The sequence below is a fragment of the Mycteria americana genome, chromosome 26, assembly GCF_035582795.1.
Source record: "Mycteria americana isolate JAX WOST 10 ecotype Jacksonville Zoo and Gardens chromosome 26, USCA_MyAme_1.0, whole genome shotgun sequence".
Lineage (NCBI taxonomy): Eukaryota > Metazoa > Chordata > Aves > Ciconiiformes > Ciconiidae > Mycteria > Mycteria americana.
Genome location: NC_134390.1, coordinates 949334 through 972323, shown reverse-complemented (window position 1 = coordinate 972323; position 22990 = coordinate 949334).

Genomic DNA, 22990 nt, shown 5'->3' with positions numbered 1-22990 from the left:
ATATGAGGTTGTGCTCCAGCCCTCTGCAGAGGACATCGATGCAGTGTCTCCCCTTTTCCCAGCTGCCTCATTTGGGATAATTTAGAGGGTTTTTTTTCCCCTGCTATTAACATGGCTAAGAACTGGCCAAATTCGGTTTGATTTGGGCGAGGGATGAGCTACCTGCAAGAACGCTTGCTCAAAGCGTTAAGAAATGTTCTGAAATACGAGCTGGGAGGGGGAGCGGGGGACCAGGGTGCTGGGTGCTGCGGGGGTGCCGTGGGCACCGATGGTTGCGGGATGCCGGCGGCGGCATCCCCGCTGCGAGCAGGGACACGCAGGGCTGCGGATGCGCGGACATAACGCTCCCCCTGTTGAAGACGGGCTGGAAAACCGGGATCCATCGGCGCTGCCGCAGAGCCAGGGCTGCCTCTCCCAGCCGGGAGAAAACGAGGCTGGGGAAGGGGGGGTTCACCCCCAAAACCTCATCGCATCCATCGTGATAAGCTGGCTCTGCCCCCTCCCCCCCCCCCCCAAAAAAAAAGCCCTTTGCAAGCTCAGAGAAGGAAAAAGGTGAATTGCAAAAATGCTGCTCGACCCCGGGGATTTCAGCACAGCGTCCCGGCACCCCCAGATTTTCAGTGTTTCAACTCTGCCTCCTCTCATGGGCTTTTACCCCCAAAGAAATAAAGCTCTGGGGAGAGGCTTGACCCTGGGGAAGTGGCTTCAGGCTGGGGAAGAGCGGCTGAGGGGGGATGCCAGGCTGGAAAAGGGGCATTAATTCAGCTGACGACCTCTTTTGGGGTGCTGGGAGCCATGCAGGGTTGTTTCTCCACCGATCTGGGGTCCCCGCATCCCTATTCACGCAGCCCCACAGGTTGCATTTAATTACTAATTCCTAATTTTCCCTCGGTGTAACCATTTAATTGCTTTTTTGACCCAGGCAAGCCACCCTCCAGCAGCCAACCCCAGAGAAAACGGGCATGTCCCTCTGCCACTGCCACCACGTGCAGCCACGGTCCCCTTCCCCAGCCACTGCCCCTGGGTCCCCAGGGGAATGACCCTCCCATGGGTGAAATTTTTCAGTGCAGCCACTTTATCTCAAATAAGAAGCCTCTAAGTCCGGTGAATCCGTATTTGCCACGATGCCATTGCCCCGCCGGCAAGGAGCATCTCGTTTCCTACTTGAATTTATTTACCTGCAGCTCCCCGGCCTGATTGAAGAGCTCTGGGCTAACGGCTCCTTTCTCCCCGCGCAGCTATTTATAGACGAGGATATTTATAAACAAGCCAGAAACGCTCCGAATGGATCGAATAACCCATAAAAATAAGGAGATTTGCAAGGTGGACGTGGCAAGGGGGGGTAAAGCCCACCGAGGTCTACAGCATCATGGAGCACCCTGCGGCCACGGGGCATCGGGAGATGGGGGTTTGCTCCTTTTCGCTGGGGATTTGGCTCTTCAGGCTGGAAAACAATGGTTTTCCACCCAAAAATTTCCACCCAAGGGTCTCAGCGGCTCTTGGATATGGCTGTGCCTCTGCGGGGCTCGTCACTGCTGTGCGGCTACTGAAAGCAGAACGGTGGCCACCAAAACACCTATTCTGCCACCTCTCCGTTCCCCAAAAGGGGACGTTTCACCCCAAATGACACCGCAGGAAGCAGCGGCCGAGCCAACGGTTGGAATCGCACGAAAAGGAGCCCAAAATGCGAAATGGGGCAATTCTCAGGGATTTTGGGTCACTCCTGAGCAGGGTGATGGGAAAGAGCCGCTGTGCCCATCCATCCCGTCGCGTACGCGGGGCCAAGGTTGGGAGCAGACTGGATGGATGGGGCTGGGTTTGTGCTCCCCCTCCGATTAAATCAGGTGGACAAAATCCCACAAATCTCCATAAAACGGGGTAAAACCCACGGATATAGGGGAAAAAATTGCCACGGGGGAGCATTGCAGGGAACCCGGAGCCAACCAGCCCTTGGCAGCAAAGATCAGCAAGAGCCATACGAGGATTTCAGACCAGGGAAAAAAAAAAAAAAAAAAACAAAAAACCCACCCTCTTTTTTTTTTTTTCATTTCTTTTTAATTTTATTAACATTATTTTTTTTCAAAAGCAGCGGATTTTCAAGCGGAACACAGCCAACACGGTTTTTCTCCGGGGGCAAATAAATAAAGCGAAATGAAACCTGCGGGAAGGAGCGTCGCCTGACCTTTTCAAAGACAATTAAAATCCTGACGGAAACGGCGTTTTAAGGAGAATAATCAAAGCTTTGCATGAAAAAAAAAAAGTCAGGTTGTTTTTTTTTTTTTTTTTAATCCGAAGGAAGGTTTTTTTCTTTTGCCAGCTGAAATGAGGCAGCGAGCGGGGCTGGGTTATGGGGAAATAAGTGGGTTTTTTGGCGCGTTTGCACCTGCTGATGGTAATTGGGCGCAGTGCGGGGGCCGAAAATTTCCCCAGCGTTTTTTTGGAGGCGATAACGGGTTTTGAGGGGGGGGGATTTCTGCCCAGTCGCTTTTTATTCCCCCTCCTTCCCCATCCCTGCAGCCTTGCTCAGGTTTATAGAGCATCTCTGCGGTGCTCATTACCACCGTATCTGTTCTTTCGGACTATTTTAACTTTTTTTTTTTTATTTTATTATTTGATTTTACAACTCTTTTTTTTTTTTTTTTTTTTTCCCAGGTAATACCAAAAAAAAAAAAAAAAAAGCACATCCCGCAGCCCCTTTGCCTGGAGGGATCCGATATAAAATACAGAACAATTTGTCAGTTACAACAGGAAATAAAAATGATATATTAGAGGGACAGAGCCAACCTCCACCCCGCTCCCATCGGCAAAGGTTTCACCTCCTCTTGTCGCGAGGAGCAGAAATGCCGGCTAAAAAGAAGGCTGGAAAAAAAATGCTTTTGGGTGAATATTTGGGATTTTTTGGTGATTTTCCAGGCTGGGGAATGTAAAGCCATTTGTGGTGGGGATTTTTAAGCGTGGAAAAATAACCCAAAAACCAGCGCTGGACCCTGAGAGGCTTCAAAAGCCGCCAGGGCGAAATCTAGGACCCAAAAATGTCCTTTAATTCTCTTTCCGTCAATAGAAAATGTGGATTTGGGGGCTGAAAATACCCCGCGGGGGTCACAGCTGCGTAACCAGACCTGGACCCGTGGCCAAATTTTCTTAAATGTTCCACCCTGAGGCTGAAAGTGGCCAAATTTGGGGTTTCTTCACCGAAAACGAGTCTTCTCTACCGGAAGCGGTGCTTGCGACAAAAACGCCCATGCCCAAAAATGAGGCGGAGGGAAAAAATGGCTGAAAAATGATGGGGGGAAAAAAAAAAAAGCTATTTCGCCATCATCCTCATGGGTTTTTTCATCTTGGCATCTTCCCGGGAGCGTCGCTGCGGGAGATGCTGGAGAGGAGTTGGTGCGAGGGAATAAGGCTGGGTTTTTTGGGAGAAAACGGAGCATCCCGTCCCGGAGGAGGGAGCGTCTCCCTGGAAAGTCTCGGTCCCAGGGGACGGAGCCGGGCATCCTGCCCGAAACACGTCTTGCCTCATCCAGGCCTCGCCCGCGCCTGGGGAGCACCCATGGGAGAAAGGAGCCCCCGTAACGCCTCCAAGGAGCTGCCGCCGCCTGGTTTGGGCGAAACGTGATTAAATCTGAAGCCTGGGGAGGAATGGGGATCTCTGAGCCTTCGCTCCCCCGGCAGCACCCATCCCACGGCGGGTGCTGCTCCACAGATATTTTGGCCAAGCAACCATTCGGAAGCTCTTCTCTGCTGTATTTTGGGGTGTTTCTGACGCGAATTGAGCCTAGCAGACCTTTGCTCTAAGGGGATGAAGGGAGAGATGTGAATTGGGGGGGGGGTGGTGTGTGGAGGCGGCAGGCGCCCCTCACCGTGGTGTCCGGGCTGCATCCCCCCACCATCCCAAGCCTTAAAACCAAGGTGAAACCCCGATCCCGGAGCTTCGCACCCCCGTGGCCCTGTTGTCCCCATCTCCGTTTCCCCGGGAAAGCTGCGGGAAAAGGAAAATCGCTGTGGGAAGAAGAAAAAAAAAAGGTTAAACCCCCCCCGTTTTGGGAGCGCGGCGCAGACAAAGGACTGCAGCGCCCGCTGAAACAAAGCCGAGGCAGATGTCTCCCAAGGAGCTGCTGTTATTAAATCACGGCCGTGCCGGTGCGTCTCCCGATCCCCAGGGCTGGACGCGCAGGCGACGGCTGGGGACGCCCCGGCTGGGTGTCACCCCCCGCAAAGCACCCACACTCCCTAGGGTGGGGGGGGTCCTGCAGCATCGTCCACCCCTGGGGTGGGGTTTGGTCCCTGTCCCGGCATCGCTGGGGGATGGAGGGGTTCGTACAGGTCCGTGTGTCCAGGTCTGGGCTGTGTCGGTCCCCCCCAGTCCCTGCCCCGGCCGGTTCAGCTCACTGAACCTGCAGGAAACTGGTCAGAAACTGGGATGGGGCAAACCCACTGGGGTAAGGATGGGGGGACTGGGAGGCTCAGCCCCACTGGGGTAAGGATGGGGGGACTGGGAGGCTCAGCGCCACTGGGATAAGGATGGGGGGACTGGGAGGCTCAGCCCCACTGGGATAAGGATGGGGGGACTGGGAAGCTCAGCCCCAGTGGGGTAAGGATGGGGGGACTGGGAGGCTCAGCCCCAGTGGGGTAAGGATGGGGGGACTGGGAGGCTCAGCCCCACTGGGATAAGGATGTGGGGACTGGGAGGCTCAGCCCCACTGGGATAAGGATGGGGGGACTGGGAGGCTCAGCCCCACTGGGGTAAGGATGGGGGGACTGGGAGGCTCAGCCCCACTGGGATAAGGATGGGGGGACTGGGAGGCTCAGCGCCACTGGGATAAGGATGGGGGGACTGGGAGGCTCAGCCCCACTGGGGTAAGGATGGGGGGACTGGAAGGCTCAGCCCCACTGGGATAAGGATGGGGGGACTGGGAGGCTCAGCCCCACTGGGGTAAGGATGGGGGGACTGGGAGGCTCAGCCCCAGTGGGGTAAGGATGGGGGGACTGGGAGGCTCAGCCCCACTGGGGTAAGGATGGGGGGACTGGGAGGCTCAGCCCCAGTGGGGTAAGGATGGGGGGACTGGGAGGCTCAGCGCCACTGGGATAAGGATGGGGGGACTGGGAGGCTCAGCGCCACTGGGATAAGGATGGGGGGACTGGGAGGCTCAGCCCCAGTGGGATAAGGATGGGGGGACTGGGAGGCTCAGCCCCACTGGGGTAAGGATGGGGGGACTGGGAGGCTCAGCCCCACCAGCCTGGGGCACCCCCAGGGCCATAACCTGGAGTTTGCAACCCAAAGGGGGGAATCGCCCTCGGGGCTGGTGTGGGTGCTGGGGGGGGGCCCACGGGGGCACCCCCAGTGCCGGCCTGGGGCGTATGGGGAAGGGAGAGCACAAACCGGAGGGATGGAGGGGGAGGGAGGGCAGATGGAGAAAGGATGGATGAATGGAAAGGACAGACAGAGAGCGAGGACAGACAGACAGGAAGGACAGGCGGATAGGAAGGATGGATAGGAAGGACAGAGGGATGGATAGGAAGGACAGAGGGACGGATAGGAAGGAGAGACAGAAAAGATGGATAAATGGATGGAAAGGACAGACAGACGGGTGGGTAGGCGAGACGGATAGAGAGGATGGATGGAGGGAAGGGACAGGTAGACAGATGGAAAGGATAGACAGACAGAAAGGATAAATAGATGGATAGAAAGGATAGACAGACAGACAGACAGGAAGAGTAGATGGATGGGTGGGAAGGACAGATGGATAAAAGGAGAGACGTGGGTGGGAGGGATAGATGGGGAGGATGCAGGGGTAGGAAGGCTGTATGGATAAGGACAGATGGAGAGAAAGGAGAGACAGACAGACAGACAGATAGAGAAGATACGTAGGTAGGAAGGACAGACAGGCTAGGAAGGACAGATGGCCAGAAGGATTTCTCTCTCCTCGGGCACCCCCTTGTGCATCTCCTTCCTCCCCACCACCCCTCTCCTTCACCTTGGCCTCGGCTGCTCCCACACCAGCCCGGCCACAGCGCCTGGACCCCTCACACCTCCTCGCTGTCCCCATCCCCGTCCCCATCCCCGTCCCCATCCCCATCCCCATCCCCATCCCCGTCCCCATCCCCGTCCCCGTCCCCGTCCCCGTCCCCATCCCTGTCCTCCTCGCCGGGGACGGCACTAAATAACGGCGGGGCCGTGCCGCTCTCCCACCTCCCGCATAATCACCCGGCAGCTACGCTCCTGCCTTCGCCTTTTTGATTTTCTGCTTGAATTTCAAAGGCGCCGCGCGCCCGCCTGCATACAAATGACAGCCTTTACCCCCAAATGGAGAAATGTAAATTTTTTTTTTTTTTTTGGGCCGTTGCCATGGAAACCTTCCCTCGGCTGCTCTTCAACTTTCCAAGCATCCCTGGCCAACGTGGCGGCCGTTCAGCCGGAAAGTGCTCCCCGTGGTACCCCGCAAGGACTCACGGCGACGGGCGAGGACGTGCCACATCCTGGGTGACGGATAGGGACCCAAGGCCAGCCCCGGACGCCTGGGTCCCCAAAACAACCGTGACCGTGACCTTGGTGTCCCCCAGGCCGGGGATGCGAAATGGGGTTCAGGGCGGAGCGGATCCCCGCAGCATCCCCAGCGGATAAACCCCTCCCCGCAGCTTTCCCGCAGGGAAGGGTGAGACAGCGGCGTGGGCACCGCTCCCTGTTTTGCCCGTTTTCTACCCAAAATGGGTCTCCTCGGCCATTTTGCAGCTCTGCTCGTGTCGGCTTTACGACCTGCCTGTATTACCCAAAGTCCTGATGTTCGGCGCCATAAAAGCGGCCGCAGAGCCGGCGGTGCCGGGGGAGCTCCGGTTTTGTCAGGTTTGGGGTTCAGGCGGCACCGCATCCTCGTGGCCTTGATGTTGTCAGGATTTTGGGGGGCTGTTGCCAGCCCCAAACTGCAGCTCCAGACCCCGAGGCAGGTTCATCTCCACTAACCCGCACCTGAATTTCCCCTCCAGGTGGGAAAACAGGGAGAGACGGAGGGAGCTGGGCGTCCTCCCCTGGGTTTGCACGTGGGGAAACTGAGGCACGGGAAGGAGGGAGGTGTTGGCCGGGCCGCGTTGCCGCAGGTCTCCCCAAGGCGGAACCGGTGGCCGAATTTGTCCCCTCCTCAGTGCAGGGCTGTCCCCCCTTCCCCTCCCGCAGCCTCCCTGCCTCTGCCTGCCCCGGCGTTGATTTAATGGGCTGTAATGGGAATAAAAATGAAGCCGTTTTAATGGGTTTCCTTCTCTTTTAAATATTCATTTTCCAGCGGCTTTGGCGGCTCTTTTCCCCTCCTTTTGTCGCCGGGGCTGGTGGAACGAATCCCATTTCCCAGCTCGCTTTGAACACCGTTGGCTTTCAGAGGCAGCGCCGGGGTGGCCGTGGGACCCAGGAACTCCCCCAAAACGCTGCCGGGGGGGGGGGGGGCAAAGCCTCTGCCCTGGCTTTGGGGTACCCCGATACGGAGCCAGGGCTGGGGGTGATGGCAGGAGGGGGGGTGGGGGTCAGTGTGTGACCCAGCCAGCCTCGCTGCAACCCCCTGACCCAAACCCTGAGCTTTTTCTCCCCCTTAATAACTTTCCCACTTTTTTGGCTTTTCTCGACCAAATTTGGGAGGCGGGGAGAACAAAACTGCAGAGTTCACCCCTTTGGCCAAATTTGGGGGGGGGATGAGGCAAAGAGCTGGCGTGACCCTGTGGGAACAGCTCAGCGAGCACAACCTTTAGTAGACATCGGAGAATCCACTGCGGCTGGGTACTGGGGGGGCGGGGGGGTTGCGCTGTGCCTGCGGTCACTGGGGGGTTTTTTGGGGGGGTGTGGGATGCTGGGGAGCCTCGCCCAGCCCTCGGCCCCTCGGGGACCCCCCCGGGTGGGTGGCTGGCCCCGGGGTGGTCCCAGGGGCGAGGGGCGGCCGCCTCGCTGCGTTCCTGGCCGAGCCCGGAGGGTGGAGCAATTGTCCCGAAAATGGGAATTGCTGGCTCCTTCTCCCCCCTCCCCATTTCAGGGGGCTGACTCCAGCCCCGGGGAGCCGGCGGCGAGGGCTGGAGTCAGAGTCTGCCCTGCGCCCGCTCCTTGGGTGCCACCCGAGCACCCCTGGGTGCCCCGGGTCCCCCCCAGTCCCTGCAGTGCCCCCGTCCTGCATCGCTTCCCCCCAAGAACCCCTGGGTGCTCTGGTCCCCCTTGAGCCTCCCAGAGCCTCCCATCCTGCGTCGCTTTCCCTGAGCACCCCTGGGTGCTCCGGGTCCCAGCCTGCATCGCTTCCCTGTGGGGCACCCATGGGTGCCTGTGTCCCATCCCGTGACACACAGCCCCATCCCATGACCCACTGCACTGGCCTGCAATTCCCCTTCCCATCCTGGAATCTTGCATCCAATCCCACCCCACCCTATCCCATCCCATCCCACCCCACCCTATCCCATCCCATCCCATCCCATCCCATCCCATCCCATCCCATCCCATCCCATCCCATCCCATCCCATCCCCTGGCTCTCCATACATCCCATTCCATCCCATCACCCATTGCCCCACCCCATGACCCACCACCCCATCCCATGTCCCACCACCCCATCCTATGTCCCACCACCCCACCCTATGTCCCACCACCCCGTCTCATGTCCCACCACCCATCCCATGTCCCACCACCCCATCTCATGTCCCACCACCCACCCTATGTCCCACCACCCCATCTCATGTCCCACCACCCCTCCCATGTCCCACCACCCATCCCATGTCCCACCACCCACCCTATGTCCCACCACCCCATCTCATGTCCCACCACTCCATCTCATGTCCCACCACCCCATCTCATGTCCCACCACCCCATCCCATGTCCCACCACCCATCCCATGTCCCACCACCCCATCTCATGTCCCACCACCCCTCCCATGTCCCACCACCCCATCTCATGTCCCACCACCCCTCCCATGTCCCACCACCCCATCCTATGTCCCACCACCCCATCTCATGTCCCACCACCCCATCTCATGTCCCACCACTCCATCTCATGTCCCACCACCCCATCTCATGTCCCACCACCCATCCCATGTCCCACCACCCCATCTCATGTCCCACCATTCCATCTCATGTCCCACCACCCCATCTCATGTCCCACCACCCCATCCCATGTCCCACCACCCATCCCATGTCCCACCACCCCATCTCATGTCCCACCACCCCTCCCATGTCCCACCACCCCATCTCATGTCCCACCACCCCTCCCATGTCCCACCACCCCTCCCATGTCCCACCACCCCATCTCATGTCCCACCACCCCTCCCATGTCCCACCACCCCTCCCATGTCCCACCACCCCATCCTATGTCCCACCACCCCATCTCATGTCCCACCACCCCATCCTATGTCCCACCACCCCATCCCATTGCTCCCCACCCATCCCACAACCCACCACCCATGCCTGGACTCATCAACCCCCATCTTCTCTCCACCCCCAACACGCTGTTGGGGATGGGGGGTCCAGAGGGGGGGACAACGGGGGAAAAAAATATCCCGCTTTAGGTGGAAACCCTCAAGGAGAAGGAGAAAATACTAAAACCGTGGGAAAAGATGAAGACCTCGCAGACGGAGCGCTGCTCGTCCCTGCAGCGCTGCTCGTTTCGAGACCTTCTTTAGGAGAACAAAGGAACGGCAGAAAATATTGGGAGAAAAGACATCGGATTGATTCCCCCCCCCCCCCCCAGTCTTTTGTCGCAAGTTCACGGTGCGGGGGGGCTGGGGGGGAGCTTTGTGCCTATAAATCACTGCTCCTCACTTGGCTGCTGTAATTTGGGCCCCTAATGAAGCTTCCCCCACGCCAGCACCCCGAAATCTGGCTGTGGGCACCCAAAGGCACCCAAAACCTGATCCGGTCCACAGAGGAGGGGGAGCGGATTTATACGGGGTCAGATTCGGCGGGGGCGGTTTCGGGGCTCTGCGGGGTTCCCAGCTGCAGGATGGGGGTGCGTGGAAAAGGGGGGGGTCACGGCACGGTTAAGGGAAGGACCCGACTCGTCCCCAAATGGCTTTGCCCGGAGCGGACGACCTTTCCCGGCTCTGCCTCCCCCTCCTCTCCCTCGCTCCTCGCTTCCCCCCCCCCCGCCCCCCCCCATCTTTTTTTATGTTCTCCCGCTCGCCGCTGCGGGGATATTATTTTCCGTAGCATCGTGGTGCAGTGCAGAGAGCAGCCGAGGAAGAAAGAGCCCAGCCTGCGCCCCCCTCCACCGCCCCCCACGCTCTGCAGAGCAGCACCGGCAAAGGGATCCCCCAAAATGCCCCTTTTTCCCCCCCAAAAAAATAAGGGGAGCACGGCTCTGCTGGGCTGCAGTCGGGGAAAAATAGCGGGTTTCGGTTTGCGTGGGAGCGGGGCTGGGGCGAGCGTGGTGGGGGGTCCCCCACGCGCACCCCACAGCGGGCGAGCTCCCGGGAGGAGGAGAAGGGGCCCTAAGTTGTGAGGCCGGCGGTGGTTGCACACGCACACGCACACGCACGTGGACACACGCACCCAACCCGGGCACGCTCACCTGCCTGCACACGCGTTAGTACACGCGCACACGCGCGGGGGCTTGCAGACGACACGCACGCTCGCACGCAGGCACGCGGGGGCCTGCACGTGCACGTGCGTACGGGTGCACACGCGCCCGTGCGTATACGCACACCCAGGCTTGTATGCACCCAGCCAGCGCACGCGCGTGCACGCGACTCATGGACGCACACCCGCGTGCGCACACGCACACGCACACGCACCCCTCCCCAAACACCCACCGGCGCTCACACGCACGCCTGTATGTGCACACCCGTGTGTACGCTTGCATGCGTGTGCACAAGTGCCTGCCCTGGCATATACGTGCAAGCACTTATATATGCACATGTACACACAAGGATACGCGCACACGATGCCCGTATGCATGCGTGCACGGGTGCACACACACGTGCATGCACATGCATGTACACACACGCCTGTACACACACATTCACATACATGCACACACGCACGCACGCACACACACGCACACGCATGCACACACATTTACACACACATGCACATACATGCACACACATGCATACACACACGTATGCACACGCACATTCACACACACGCGCAGATGCACACATGCACACGCACACACACACATGCACACGCACATTCACACACACGCACATGCACGCATGCACACGCACATTCACACACGCACACGCACGCATGCACATGCACGCACACACATGCACACGCACATTCACACACACACATTCACACACGCATGCACACACATGCACACGCACATTCACACACACGCACACGCACGCATGCACACGCACATTCACACACGCACATTCACACACGCATGCACACACATGCACACGCACACACACGCACACGCACGCATGCACACGCACATTCACACACGCATGCACACGCACATTCACACACGCACACACACACACGCACACGCACACACGCACACGCACGCATGCACACGCACATTCACACACACGCACACACATGCACACGCACATTCACACACGCACATTCACACACGCACACGCACGCATGCACACGCACATTCACACACACGCACACACATGCACACGCACATTCACACACGCACACGCACGCATGCACACGCACGCATGTACACGCACATTCACACACATGCACACACACGCACACGCAGGCATGCACACGCACATTCACACACGCACACGCACGCACACGCACACATACACGCCCGCCCGCATCGACGCCCCCCCCGCGCCCCCCAGCCCCGCCGCGCCCGGGGTCCCGGGGGTCCCGGCGCCGCTCCCGGCGCCGCGGCGGGCGGTGACTCACCCGCTCCGGCCCCACCGGTTCCCATCAATCTCGCGGGGCCGCCCGCATCCCCGCTCCCGCCGCTCCGCCGCGCTGGCCCCGCGCCGGCCCCGCGGTCGCCCCGGCAACCGTCGCCATGGAGCCCGCAGCATCCCCCGGCCCCCGCTGGACCCCCGGGGCCCGGCCGGGCCCCCCGCGCGGGGATCGCCCTCGCGTGGGGGGGGGTCGCACTCGTGTGGGGGGACGGTGCTCGTATGGGGGGATGGCACTCGTGTCGGGGGGATCGCACTGGCACGTGGGGATCACACTCGCGTGGGGGGATCACACTTATGTGGGGGGACCACACGTGGGGGGATCACACCCTCACGTGGGGACCACAATCATGTGGGGGGGATCACACTCGCATGGAGGGATCGCACTCATGTGGGGGGATCACACTCGCGTGGGGGGATCGCGCTCGTGTGGGGGGATCGCGCCCGCATGGGGGGATCGCGCTCGTGTGGGGGGATCACACTCATGGGGGGATCACACTCGTGTGGGGGGATCACACTCGCATGGGGGGATCGCGCTCGTGTGGGGGGATCACACTCATGGGGGGATCACGCTCGTGTGGGGGGATCACACTCGCATGGGGGGATCGCGCTCGTGTGGGGGGACCACACTCACGGGGGGATCGCGCTCGTGTGGGGGGATCACACTTGCACGGCAGGATCACACTTGCATGGGGGGATCGCACTCACGGGGGGGGATCGCACTCGCGTGGGGGGATCACATTTGCATGGGGGGATCACACTTGCATGGGGGAGAATCGCACTCACATGGGGGGATCACACTTATATGGGGGGATCACACTTGCACGGGGGGATCACACTTGCATGGGGGATCACGCTCGCATGGGGGGATCACACTTGCGTGGGAGGATCACACTTGTGTGGGGGCATGACACTCACACGGGGGATCAACACTTGCACAGGGGGATCATGCTCACACAGGGGATCACACTTGCACGGGGGAGAATCACACTCACATGGGGGGATCACACTCACACGAGGGGATCACACTTACATGGGGGGATCACACTCACATGGGGGGATCACGCTTACATGGGGGATCACACTCACATGGGGGATCACGCTCACACGGGGGGATCACGCTCACATGGGGGGATCACGCTTACATGGGGGATCACGCTCACACGGGGGGATCACGCTTATATGGGGGGATCACACGTGCATGGGGGAGCGCACTTGCCCAGGGGGATCACACTCATGCGGGGGGATCACGCTTGCACGAGGGCTGGCACACTCGCACGGCGGGGGGTCACACTCGCACGGCGGGGGATCACGTTTGCACGGGGAAACAGAGGAAAAAGGAAAGAGGAAAATGGGGGGGGAAAAAGGGAAAAAAAAGGGAAAGGGAGGAAGGGGAGAACCAAATTCCGCTACATTTTTCGTGAAGAAAAGCAGCAAATCCCCGTTTCCCTCCATGACGGGGCCCGGCCCTGGGCTCGTGTGACGAGCTGCCCGGTCTCAGCCTCCCGGCCCGCTGCCGGCCCAGCGGGTGTTTGGGGCGGAGACTGGGGGTTTTGCCCCAATTTGCGGGGGTTTAGCCCCAAAGTTAGCCCCGCTTCCCTGGTGCAGCTGGGAAAGCGGGCTTTTCTGCTTGGAGCCTGGGCTTATTGTCCCAATACTGGTAGTTTTTAACCCAAAATTCAGCCTGGCTTTCCTGGGGCTGTTGGGAACGGGGGGGGTGTTTGGGCTTGGAGATGACCCAGTTTGGGGGGGTTTGTCCCCAAATGTCACCCTGTACCCCCAGGGCTCTCCCGGCCTCGGGGTGGGCAGCTCCGCCTGGGCCTGAGCAGGGCGAAGTGCTGAGGCTGGGTTAGCCCAGAAGCCAAATAACCATTTTAGGATTGGGTTGGGGGGGCTGGGGGGGGGCTGCTGACATCACCAGCTTGCTAAGAAAACTGATGACATCACCGAGGCAAGCAGTGACATCACCTCTTCTACCCCATGGCTGCAGCTCTGGACCAGACACCCCGGTGATGGGCATTTGCTGCTTGCTTTGCTGGCCTGAGCAGAAGGGGAAAGGCTGATCCCCCCCACCCGCCTTTGCAGCAACATTAAATTCCCCCCCCCCCCCCAGGAATATTTGTGCTCAAATGCAGCAAATTAAGAGGCCGTGGGGGGTCCCCAGGAGGTCCCCAGGACTGTGGAGCCGGCGGTGGTGGTGACCTGCCTCCCACGCAGGGGAAATCTCCTTCGTTAGCGGCGGAAAATCGCAGCGCAGGCGTGAAAAGGCAGCGATAATATTTTATTTGTGCCTTTTTACGAGGCGGGCTCTTGAAAGCCGCCCTGGCACAAGGAGGGGAGCGTGATATATGGGTGGCTGCTGGAGAGGTGGAGCGTGACGGTGCCGGAGGAGGAACACGTGGCCGGTCCGTCCCCCCTCGCCCCGTCGCTGCTGGTGTCCCCAGCTGTGAGACGTTGTCTTCAAACTTGTGTCCCCAAAGGGTTGGAGACACCAGCCCTGGGCCCCAGTGCGTCCCCAGGTGTCGGGTATTGTCCCCGTTCTGAGACAGCGTCGCTCACCCAAGGCGTGTCCCCAGGTCTGAGATGCTGTCCCCCAGTCCGAGACACTGTCCCCAACCCAAGACACCATCCCCAACCCAAGACACCATCCCCAGGTCCTAGACACTGTCACTTGATCCCAGACACGTCCCCAGGTCCAAGACACTGTCCCAAGACACTCTTTGAAGGTCCCAGACACTGTCCCTCAACCCAAGACACCGTCCCCCATCCCCAGACATCATTCCCAGGTCCGAGACCCCACCCCTTGACCCAAGACCCCATCCCCCAAGCCGAGACACGTCCCCAGGTCCAAGACATTGTCCCCTACCAGAGACACCATCCTCTGGTCCAAGGCTCTCCCAAGACACTCTCCTCAGGTCTGAGACACTGTCCCTTGACCCAAGACAAGTCCCCAGGTCCAAGACACCATCCCAAGACACCAAGCCCAGGTCTGAAGCATGGTCCTCAACCCGAGAGACCATCCCCAGGTCCAAGACGCTGTCTCCAAGTCACGTCCCCAGGTCCAAGACACCATCCCAAGACACCAAGCCCAGGTCTGAAGCATGGTCCTCAACCCGAGAGACCATCCCCAGGTCCAAGACGCTGTCTCCAAGTCACGTCCCCAGGTGCAAGAGACCATCCCTGACCCTGGAGATGTCCCCAGGTCCTAGATGCTGTCCCCAGCCCAGCACGTCCCCAGGCAGGAGACACCGGAGAGCTGAGGGGCAGGTAGGGAAGCAGGAAAGCAGCAGGCAGGGGTCTGGAGGGCAGAGAGGAGCTGCAGGACGACATGGAAAAACCAAACCTCTCATTTTCAGACGGCAAAACCCCTCCAGAAAGCGGCACGATCACCCCAGCACAGCCGCATACCTGCCGCTGGAGAATCCCCACCGGGTCAGCACGGGCCGAGCCAGCCTGGGCTCTCATCGCCTTCCTGACAACCCTTCTCGGGGGGACTAAAACAAGCCCCAAGCCCCCAATAAATCGCTGTCCTCTGCCTGCGGCGCGTCCCGCGGCACCGGCGTCCCGGCCGGACAGACGATATCTATAATCCTGCCGCGCTGTCGGAGTAAATCTCGCGGCTCTCCCAGCATCGCCGAGACCCCAATAAATATCTCCATTTCCTTCTGTCCTGGAGGGAAGATCTGATCAGCTTTTAAATGTCAAACGTAAAGTAAAGTTTGTCATAAAAAAGCCTGTAAAAAAAAAAAAAAAAAAGAAAATACCCCATCGAGGCGGGCTGGGAGCCGGAGCGAAGCGTGGCAGCATCTGAAGGCGCTGGGGGATGTTTTGGGTACCCCGTCCCCATCGTTGTGGGGTGTGGGGGGACCCATTTTAAACCCCCCCCACACCCCAGAAAGGCTCCGCCAAACCTCTGCGCCCAGGATGAGAGGGGACGGGGACGGCTCGGGCACATGGCGGGGGGGTTGAGGGTGTTTTTGCAGCACGATTGGGTTGGCATCCCAAATCCCAGGGGGTAAATTGGGCGCATCCCAACCCTTCGCCCGCATCACCAGGGAGGCCAAAACCCCCCCGAATCCCCCCAAAAGACCCCCCCCCCAGTTTTTTCTCCTCAGCTGGCTTGCCAGCCGCTAATTCCCCTCCATTTCAATGCCTCCCATGACGCCATCCCATTTGGGCTCTTCTGAATCATGTCGTTTCATGTACTAATTAAGCAATAAGACACAACAGGGCATGGATTTATGGGGCCGTATTTCACGCGTAGGTGTGCGGTGGCACCGCGCGGCCGTGAGCGCTTCCCCACGGCCGCAGCACCCTCCTCGCGCGGCACCCAAGGGTCCTGGCTGTCACCCCGGGGGTCACGGCTGCCAGCCCGGAGCTGGTCGTGCCCCGTTGGTGCAAACGCAGGTGGGGAAAGTCCCCCCCAAGCACCACGGAGGAGGCAGGAGGTGGGAGATGCAAAGGGAGGCGGTGAGCACCCAAGGGTGCTCCTCTGCTGGCACAGGGTGGGGGTCTCGGGTGCTTTGCGGGGACGGTGGGTGCTCTGGGGGGTGGTGGGGTGAGCGCTCCCACTCTGCTGCTGTGCAGCATCCACCTGGCTCGGTGCATGCCGTGTCACCCCGCCTGGATGCCACCCTGGGGACACTGGGCATTCAGCCTGGGTGCCACCCTGGGGACACCATCTGGTCCCCTTGCCTGGATGCCACCCAAAGCTGGGGAAAGCAGAGCCGGGCTGGATGCAGGACCACGCACACACCCCACGTAGTGACACCCGCAGCCCAGCGTCACCCGCAGCCCAGTGTCACCCGCTGTCCGGTGTCAGTCACCCGCCGTCCAGAAATGGGCCCAGTCCTGGTATGGTTGGACCGCCACTGCCCTCTGCCCTCCCACGGCAAAACGGCAGCCGGCCCCTGGCACCGCACCGGCCCCGCTGCACCCTGACACCCCGGGCCAGGCCTGGGGACAGGGCGGCCGGCGAGGGAGAGGTCCCCAGGGCTGGGGTGGGAGGTGGGGGCTGGGGGCAGTGGTGCCCGGGATCCAGCTGTGGGTGTAACGGTGACCCCCACGATCCAGCTGTGGGTGTGATGGTGATCCCTGGGATCCAGCTGTGGGTGTGACGGTGACCCCCACAATCCAGCTGTGGGTGTAACGGTGACCCCCACGATCCAGCTGTGGCTGTGACCATGATCCCTGTGATCCAGCTGTGGGTGTGATGGTGATCCCTGGGATCCAGCTGTGGGTGTGACAGTGACCCCCACGATCCAGCTGTGGCTGTGACCATGATCCCTGTGATCCAGCTGTGGGTGTGATGGTGATCCCTGGGATCCAGCTGTGGGTGTGACAGTGACCCCCACGATCCAGCTGTGGCTGTGACCATGATCCCTGGAATCCAGCTGTGGGTGTGATGGTGATCCCTGGGATCCAGCTGTGGGTGTGACAGTGACCCCCACGATCCAGCTGTGGGTGTGATGGTGATCCCTGGGATCCAGCTGTGGGTGTGACAGTGACCCCCCATGATCCAGCTGTGGCTGTGACCATGATCCCTGGGATCCAGCTGTGGGTGTGACAGTGACCCCCACGATCCAGCTGTGGGTGTGACGGTGACACCCCCCCCCGAATCCAGCTGTGCGGGTGTGGCAGGGCCGGGCGGTGCGGGGGTGCCTGTGCCTGTGCTCACACCCGCGGGGGTGAGCGGTTGTGCCCGGTGTGTGTCACTGTCCCTCCGCCGCCTGTCACCGGCCCTGTGGGTGCAGGGGGATCCCCCCGGACCCCCAGCCCCCCCCATCCTTCCGTCGGGGCGCGGAGGTGGCGGGAGGCAGCCCGGCCCCATCCCCATGCCCACCCCGTCCCCATCCCTGTCCCCATCCCTGTCCCCGTCCCCGTCCCCGTTCCCGTCCCCGTCCCCCGCCGCCGCCGCCGCCGCCGCCGCCGCCGCCTCATTAGGATGCAGCGCGGGCGGCGACTGCGCCAGCGCCGGGACGGGGATGGGGACAGGGACCGGGAGCGGGGACAGGGACGGGGACAGGGACGGGCACCGGCAGCGGGGCCGGGCTGGGGCAGCAGCACCCCCTCCGGCACCCCCCACCCCGCGGGCCCCCGGTAACCCCCGGCCCCCCCGGCCCCGGCAGCCCCTTGCCCACCCCCACCCCCCTGAACCCCCTTCCGCACCCCTAAGCCCCCCCCCTGTGCCACCCACTGTCCCCCCCCATCCTCTATACACCCGTTTTCCCCCCCGTGGAGGTGGGGGCACCCCACGGCAGCCGCCCGCGCCCCAGAGACTCCCCCCCAGCCATGCACACGCGTAGGCACACGCGTGTCCCCACACACGCGTGTCCCAACTCCCCAACACCCACCTGCACCCCCACTCCCACCTCCAGCCCCCCATCACCCTCCCCCCCCCCAATTTACAGCATCACCCCGGTCCCCACCATTCCCCCATTCGTGCCTCAGTTTCCCCACCCAGCACTAACCCCCACCCACCCACCCCAAACCCCCCCCCCCCCAAAAGTGGGACACCCCCCTACACCCCCCCCCACCCCCCCCGAGCGGCGGCCGCCGTCACGCCGCGGCGGCTTTGCAAATCCCGCTATTAATCGCAAGGTCAAAGCCATTACGGTGATATTAAAACCATCAGAGCCCACGGGGGGAGTGGGGGGGGTGGAAAGGCGGGGGGGGGTGGATGGGGGGGGCCCCCCTCGACCCCTCCCTCCCGTCGCGGTGGCTTTGGAGGCGCGCACAGAACATTGCTTTTTAATTTAAGCCGTTAAGGTCAGTGGCAGCAAATGGAGCCGTGGTTTAAATCAGGGAATATAAAAAAAAGAAAAAAATAAAAAAAAAAGGGAAAAGGAGGGGAAAAAAAAAAAAAAAAGAAGAGGGGGGGAGGAAAGGCGGACAAAGACGGACGGACGGCCAGGCCGCGGAGGAGGTTTTGGGGGGTTGAGGGCTGGGGGGGCCCTTCTGGGGGTTTTAGGGGATAAAAGGGGGAACCGGGGGGAGGGTTGGGGGGAGGATGCGTGGTGCCCCGGGGGTTTGGGGTGCAGGATGGCGGGGGTGCGGCTGGGGGCTTGGGGGGGCACCCACCCGCCCCCCCCCCCCCCCGTACAGGCACCCGCACGCACCTCGCACACGCGCTCCTGCACGCACACGTGTGTCCCTGTGCAAACCCGCTGTGTGCACACACGCATGCACCCCCCGTGTGCACACCCCGCCACGCACACACACACACGCATGCACCCCCCCTGTGCACACCCCCTCCATGCACGCCCCCCCATGTGCACGCCCCCCCACGCACACACACACACGCACACCCTCCATGCACACCCCCCCCGCACACACACACACGCACACCCCCCTGTGCACACCCCTCCATGCATGCACACACATGCACACCCCCCCACGCACACACACCCCCCCACACACCCCCTATGTGCACACCCCCCCACGCACACACACACGCACACCCCCATGTGCACACCCCTCCATGCACAGGCGCACAGACGCACACCCCCACCACGCACACCCCCACGCACACGCACAACCCCCACGCACACGCACACCCCTGTGTGCACACACCCCCATGCACCCCCCCGCACCCCCCCGCACCCCCTCGCACATCCCCACACCCACCCCCCCATGTGCACACCCCCCATGTGCACACCCCCCATGCACCCCCCCACACCCCCCGCACCCCCCCGCACGCCCCCGCACATCCCCCCTGCACACCCCCCCACCCCCCCATGTGCACACCCCCCATGCACCCCCCCGCACCCCCCCGCACATCCCCCCTGCACACCCCCCACCCCCCATGCACCCCCCCGCACCCCCCCCGCACCTCGCCCCTGCACACCCCCCCACCCCCCCATGTGCACACCCCCCCGCACCCCCCTCACCCTCCGCAGCCCCCCCGCACACCCCCCACCCCCCATGTGCACAACCCCCGCACCCCCCCTCGCCCCCCGCACCCCCCCCGCACACCCCCCACCCCCCATGTGCACACCCCCCCGCACCCCCCCGCACATCCCCCGCACACCCCCCACCCCCCATATGCACACCCCCCCGCACCCCCCCACCCCCCCCATGTGCACCCCCCCCGCACCCCCCCTACGTGCACACGCGCAGCCGCTCCCACCCGTGTGCCCACCCACGCGTGCCCCCTGCCCACGCACGGAGCCCCCCGCGGCGCGGCGCGGCGCGGGGCGGGGCTGACGGACGGCCCCCCCCTCCGCTGCCGGCTCCTCGGTATTGATTTTCCCTTAATGAAAGTTAATTAGAGCGCTGATTTAATGAATAGCGGCGCTCGCTGCCTTTACGGCTTCCCGCATTAGGGCTGCCCATCGATACGGCCGCCTGACAGCCCGCCTGGCCCCGCACCCCGCGCTGGGTGACACCGCCCCCCCCACCCTGGGGTGCCCCGGCCTCCCAGCACCCCGGGGTGACACCATTACCACCAGCACCCTGGGGTGACACCGTCCCCCCCGCACCCTTGGGTGTCCCGGCCTCCCAGCACCCCGGGGTGACACCATTACCACCAGCACCATGGGGTGACACCACCCCCCTGCAACCCTGGGGGCCCCCAGTACCCTGGGATGACACCATTACCACCAGCACCCCGGGGTGACACCACCCCCCTGCAACCCTGGGGGCCCCCAGCACCCTGGGGTGACACCATTACCACCAGCACCCTGGGGTGACACCACCCCCCTGCAACCCTGGGGGCCCCCAGTACCCTGGGATGACACCATTACCACCAGCACCCTGGGGTGACACCGTCCCCCCTGCACCCTTGGGTGTCCCAGCCTCCCAGCACCCTGGGGTGACACAGTGCCCACAGCACCCTGGGGTGACACCATTACCACCAGCACCCTGGGGTGACACCGGTCCCCCCCCACCCTGGGGTGCCCCGGCCTCCCAGCACCCCGGGGTGACACCATTACCACCAGCACCCTGGGGTGACACCACCCCCCTGCAACCCTGGGGGCCCCCAGCACCCTGGGGTGACACCATTACCACCAGCACCCTGGGGTGACACCACCCCCCTGCAACCCTGGGGGCCCCCAGTACCCTGGGATGACACCATTACCACCAGCACCCTGGGGTGACACCGTCCCCCCTGCACCCTTGGGTGTCCCAGCCTCCCAGCACCCTGGGGTGACACAGTGCCCACAGCACCCTGGGGTGACACCATTACCACCAGCACCCTGGGGTGACACCGGTCCCCCCCCACCCTGGGGTGCCCCGGCCTCCCAGCACCCCGGGGTGACACCATTACCACCAGCACCCTGGGGTGACACCACCCCCCTGCAACCCTGGGGGCCCCCAGCACCCTGGGGTGACACCATTACCACCAGCACCCTGGGGTGACACAGTGCCCACAGCACCCTGGGGTGACACCACCCCCCTGCAACCCTGGGGGCCCCCAGCACCCTGGGATGACACAGCCCCCCCCCCCCGCACCCTGAGTGGCCCCCAGCACCCTGGGGTGACACCACCCCCCTCTGCACCCTGGGTGCTCCCACACCCTGGGGTGACACCACCCCCCTGCAACCTTGCGGGCCCCCAGCACCCTGGGATGACACAGCCCCCCCCCGCATACTGAGTGGCCCCCAGCACCCTGGGGTGACACCATTACCACCAGCACCCTGGGGGGACACAGTGTCCACAGCACCCTGGGGTGACATGCCCCCCCCCCCCCCGGCACCCTAGGGGGCCGCCAGCACCCTGGGGTGACACTGTTCTCCCCGCACCCTCGGGTGACACAGTGCCCACAGCACCCTGGGATGACACAGCCCCCCCCCGCACCCTGAGTGACCCCCAGCACCCTGGGGTGACACCATTACCCTCAGCACCCTGGGGTGACACCGTTCCCCCCGCACCCTGGGGTGACACAGTGCCCCCAGCACCCTGGGGTGACAGCACCTCCCTCTGCACCCTGGGGAGCCCCCACACCCTGGGGTGACACCATTACCCCCAGCACCCCGGGGTGACACGGCACCCCCGGCCTCACACACGTGCATGCTCCTTGCACACGCGTGTGCAAACACACACGGTTAAGCACGCGGACCAGAGCGATGCACATGCCCCTGTGCACACACGTGTACGCACACCTGGGCGCGCACACGTGTCACGCGTGTAGACGGATGTGTACGCACACATACACACGTGCGCACACACGCATGCATGTACGCACGTGCACACACCGTACACACATACGCACATGTGCGCACACACGTGCACACGTGCACACACTGTACACACAAACACATGCGCACACATGTACACACACATACACACATGTGCGCACACATACACACACACGTGCACATGTGCACACACTGTACACACATACACACATGTGCGCACACATGCACACACAGGTACACACGTGCACACACTGCACACACATGCACACACGTGCACATACTGTACACACACATGTGCACACACACGTACACACGTGCACACACTGCACACACATACACACACGTGCACACACGCACACACGTACACACACGCACACATGTGCACACACTGCACACACATACACACATGTGCGCACACATACACACACGTACACACATGCACACACTGCACACACATACACACGTGTGCGCACACACGCACACACGTGCACACACTGTACACACACAGACACACGTGCACACACGTACACACACGTGCACACACTGCACACGCGTGCACACACTGTACACACATAAACACACGTGCACACACTGTACACACACGTGCACACACTGTACACGCGTGCACACACTGTACACACATACACACATGTGCGCACACATACACACACGTACACACGTGCACACACTGTACACACACGTGCACACACGTACACACACGTGCACACACTGTACACGCGTGCACACACTGCACACACATACACACACGTGCACACACTGTACACACATACACACACGTGCGCACACACGCACACACGTGCACACACTGCACACACATACACACACGTGCACACACGTACACACACGTGCACACACTGCACACACATACACACACGTGCACACACGTACACACATACACACACGTGCACACACGCACACACGTGCACACACTGCACACACACACACTGCACACACGTACACACACGTGCACACACTGTACACGCGTGCACACA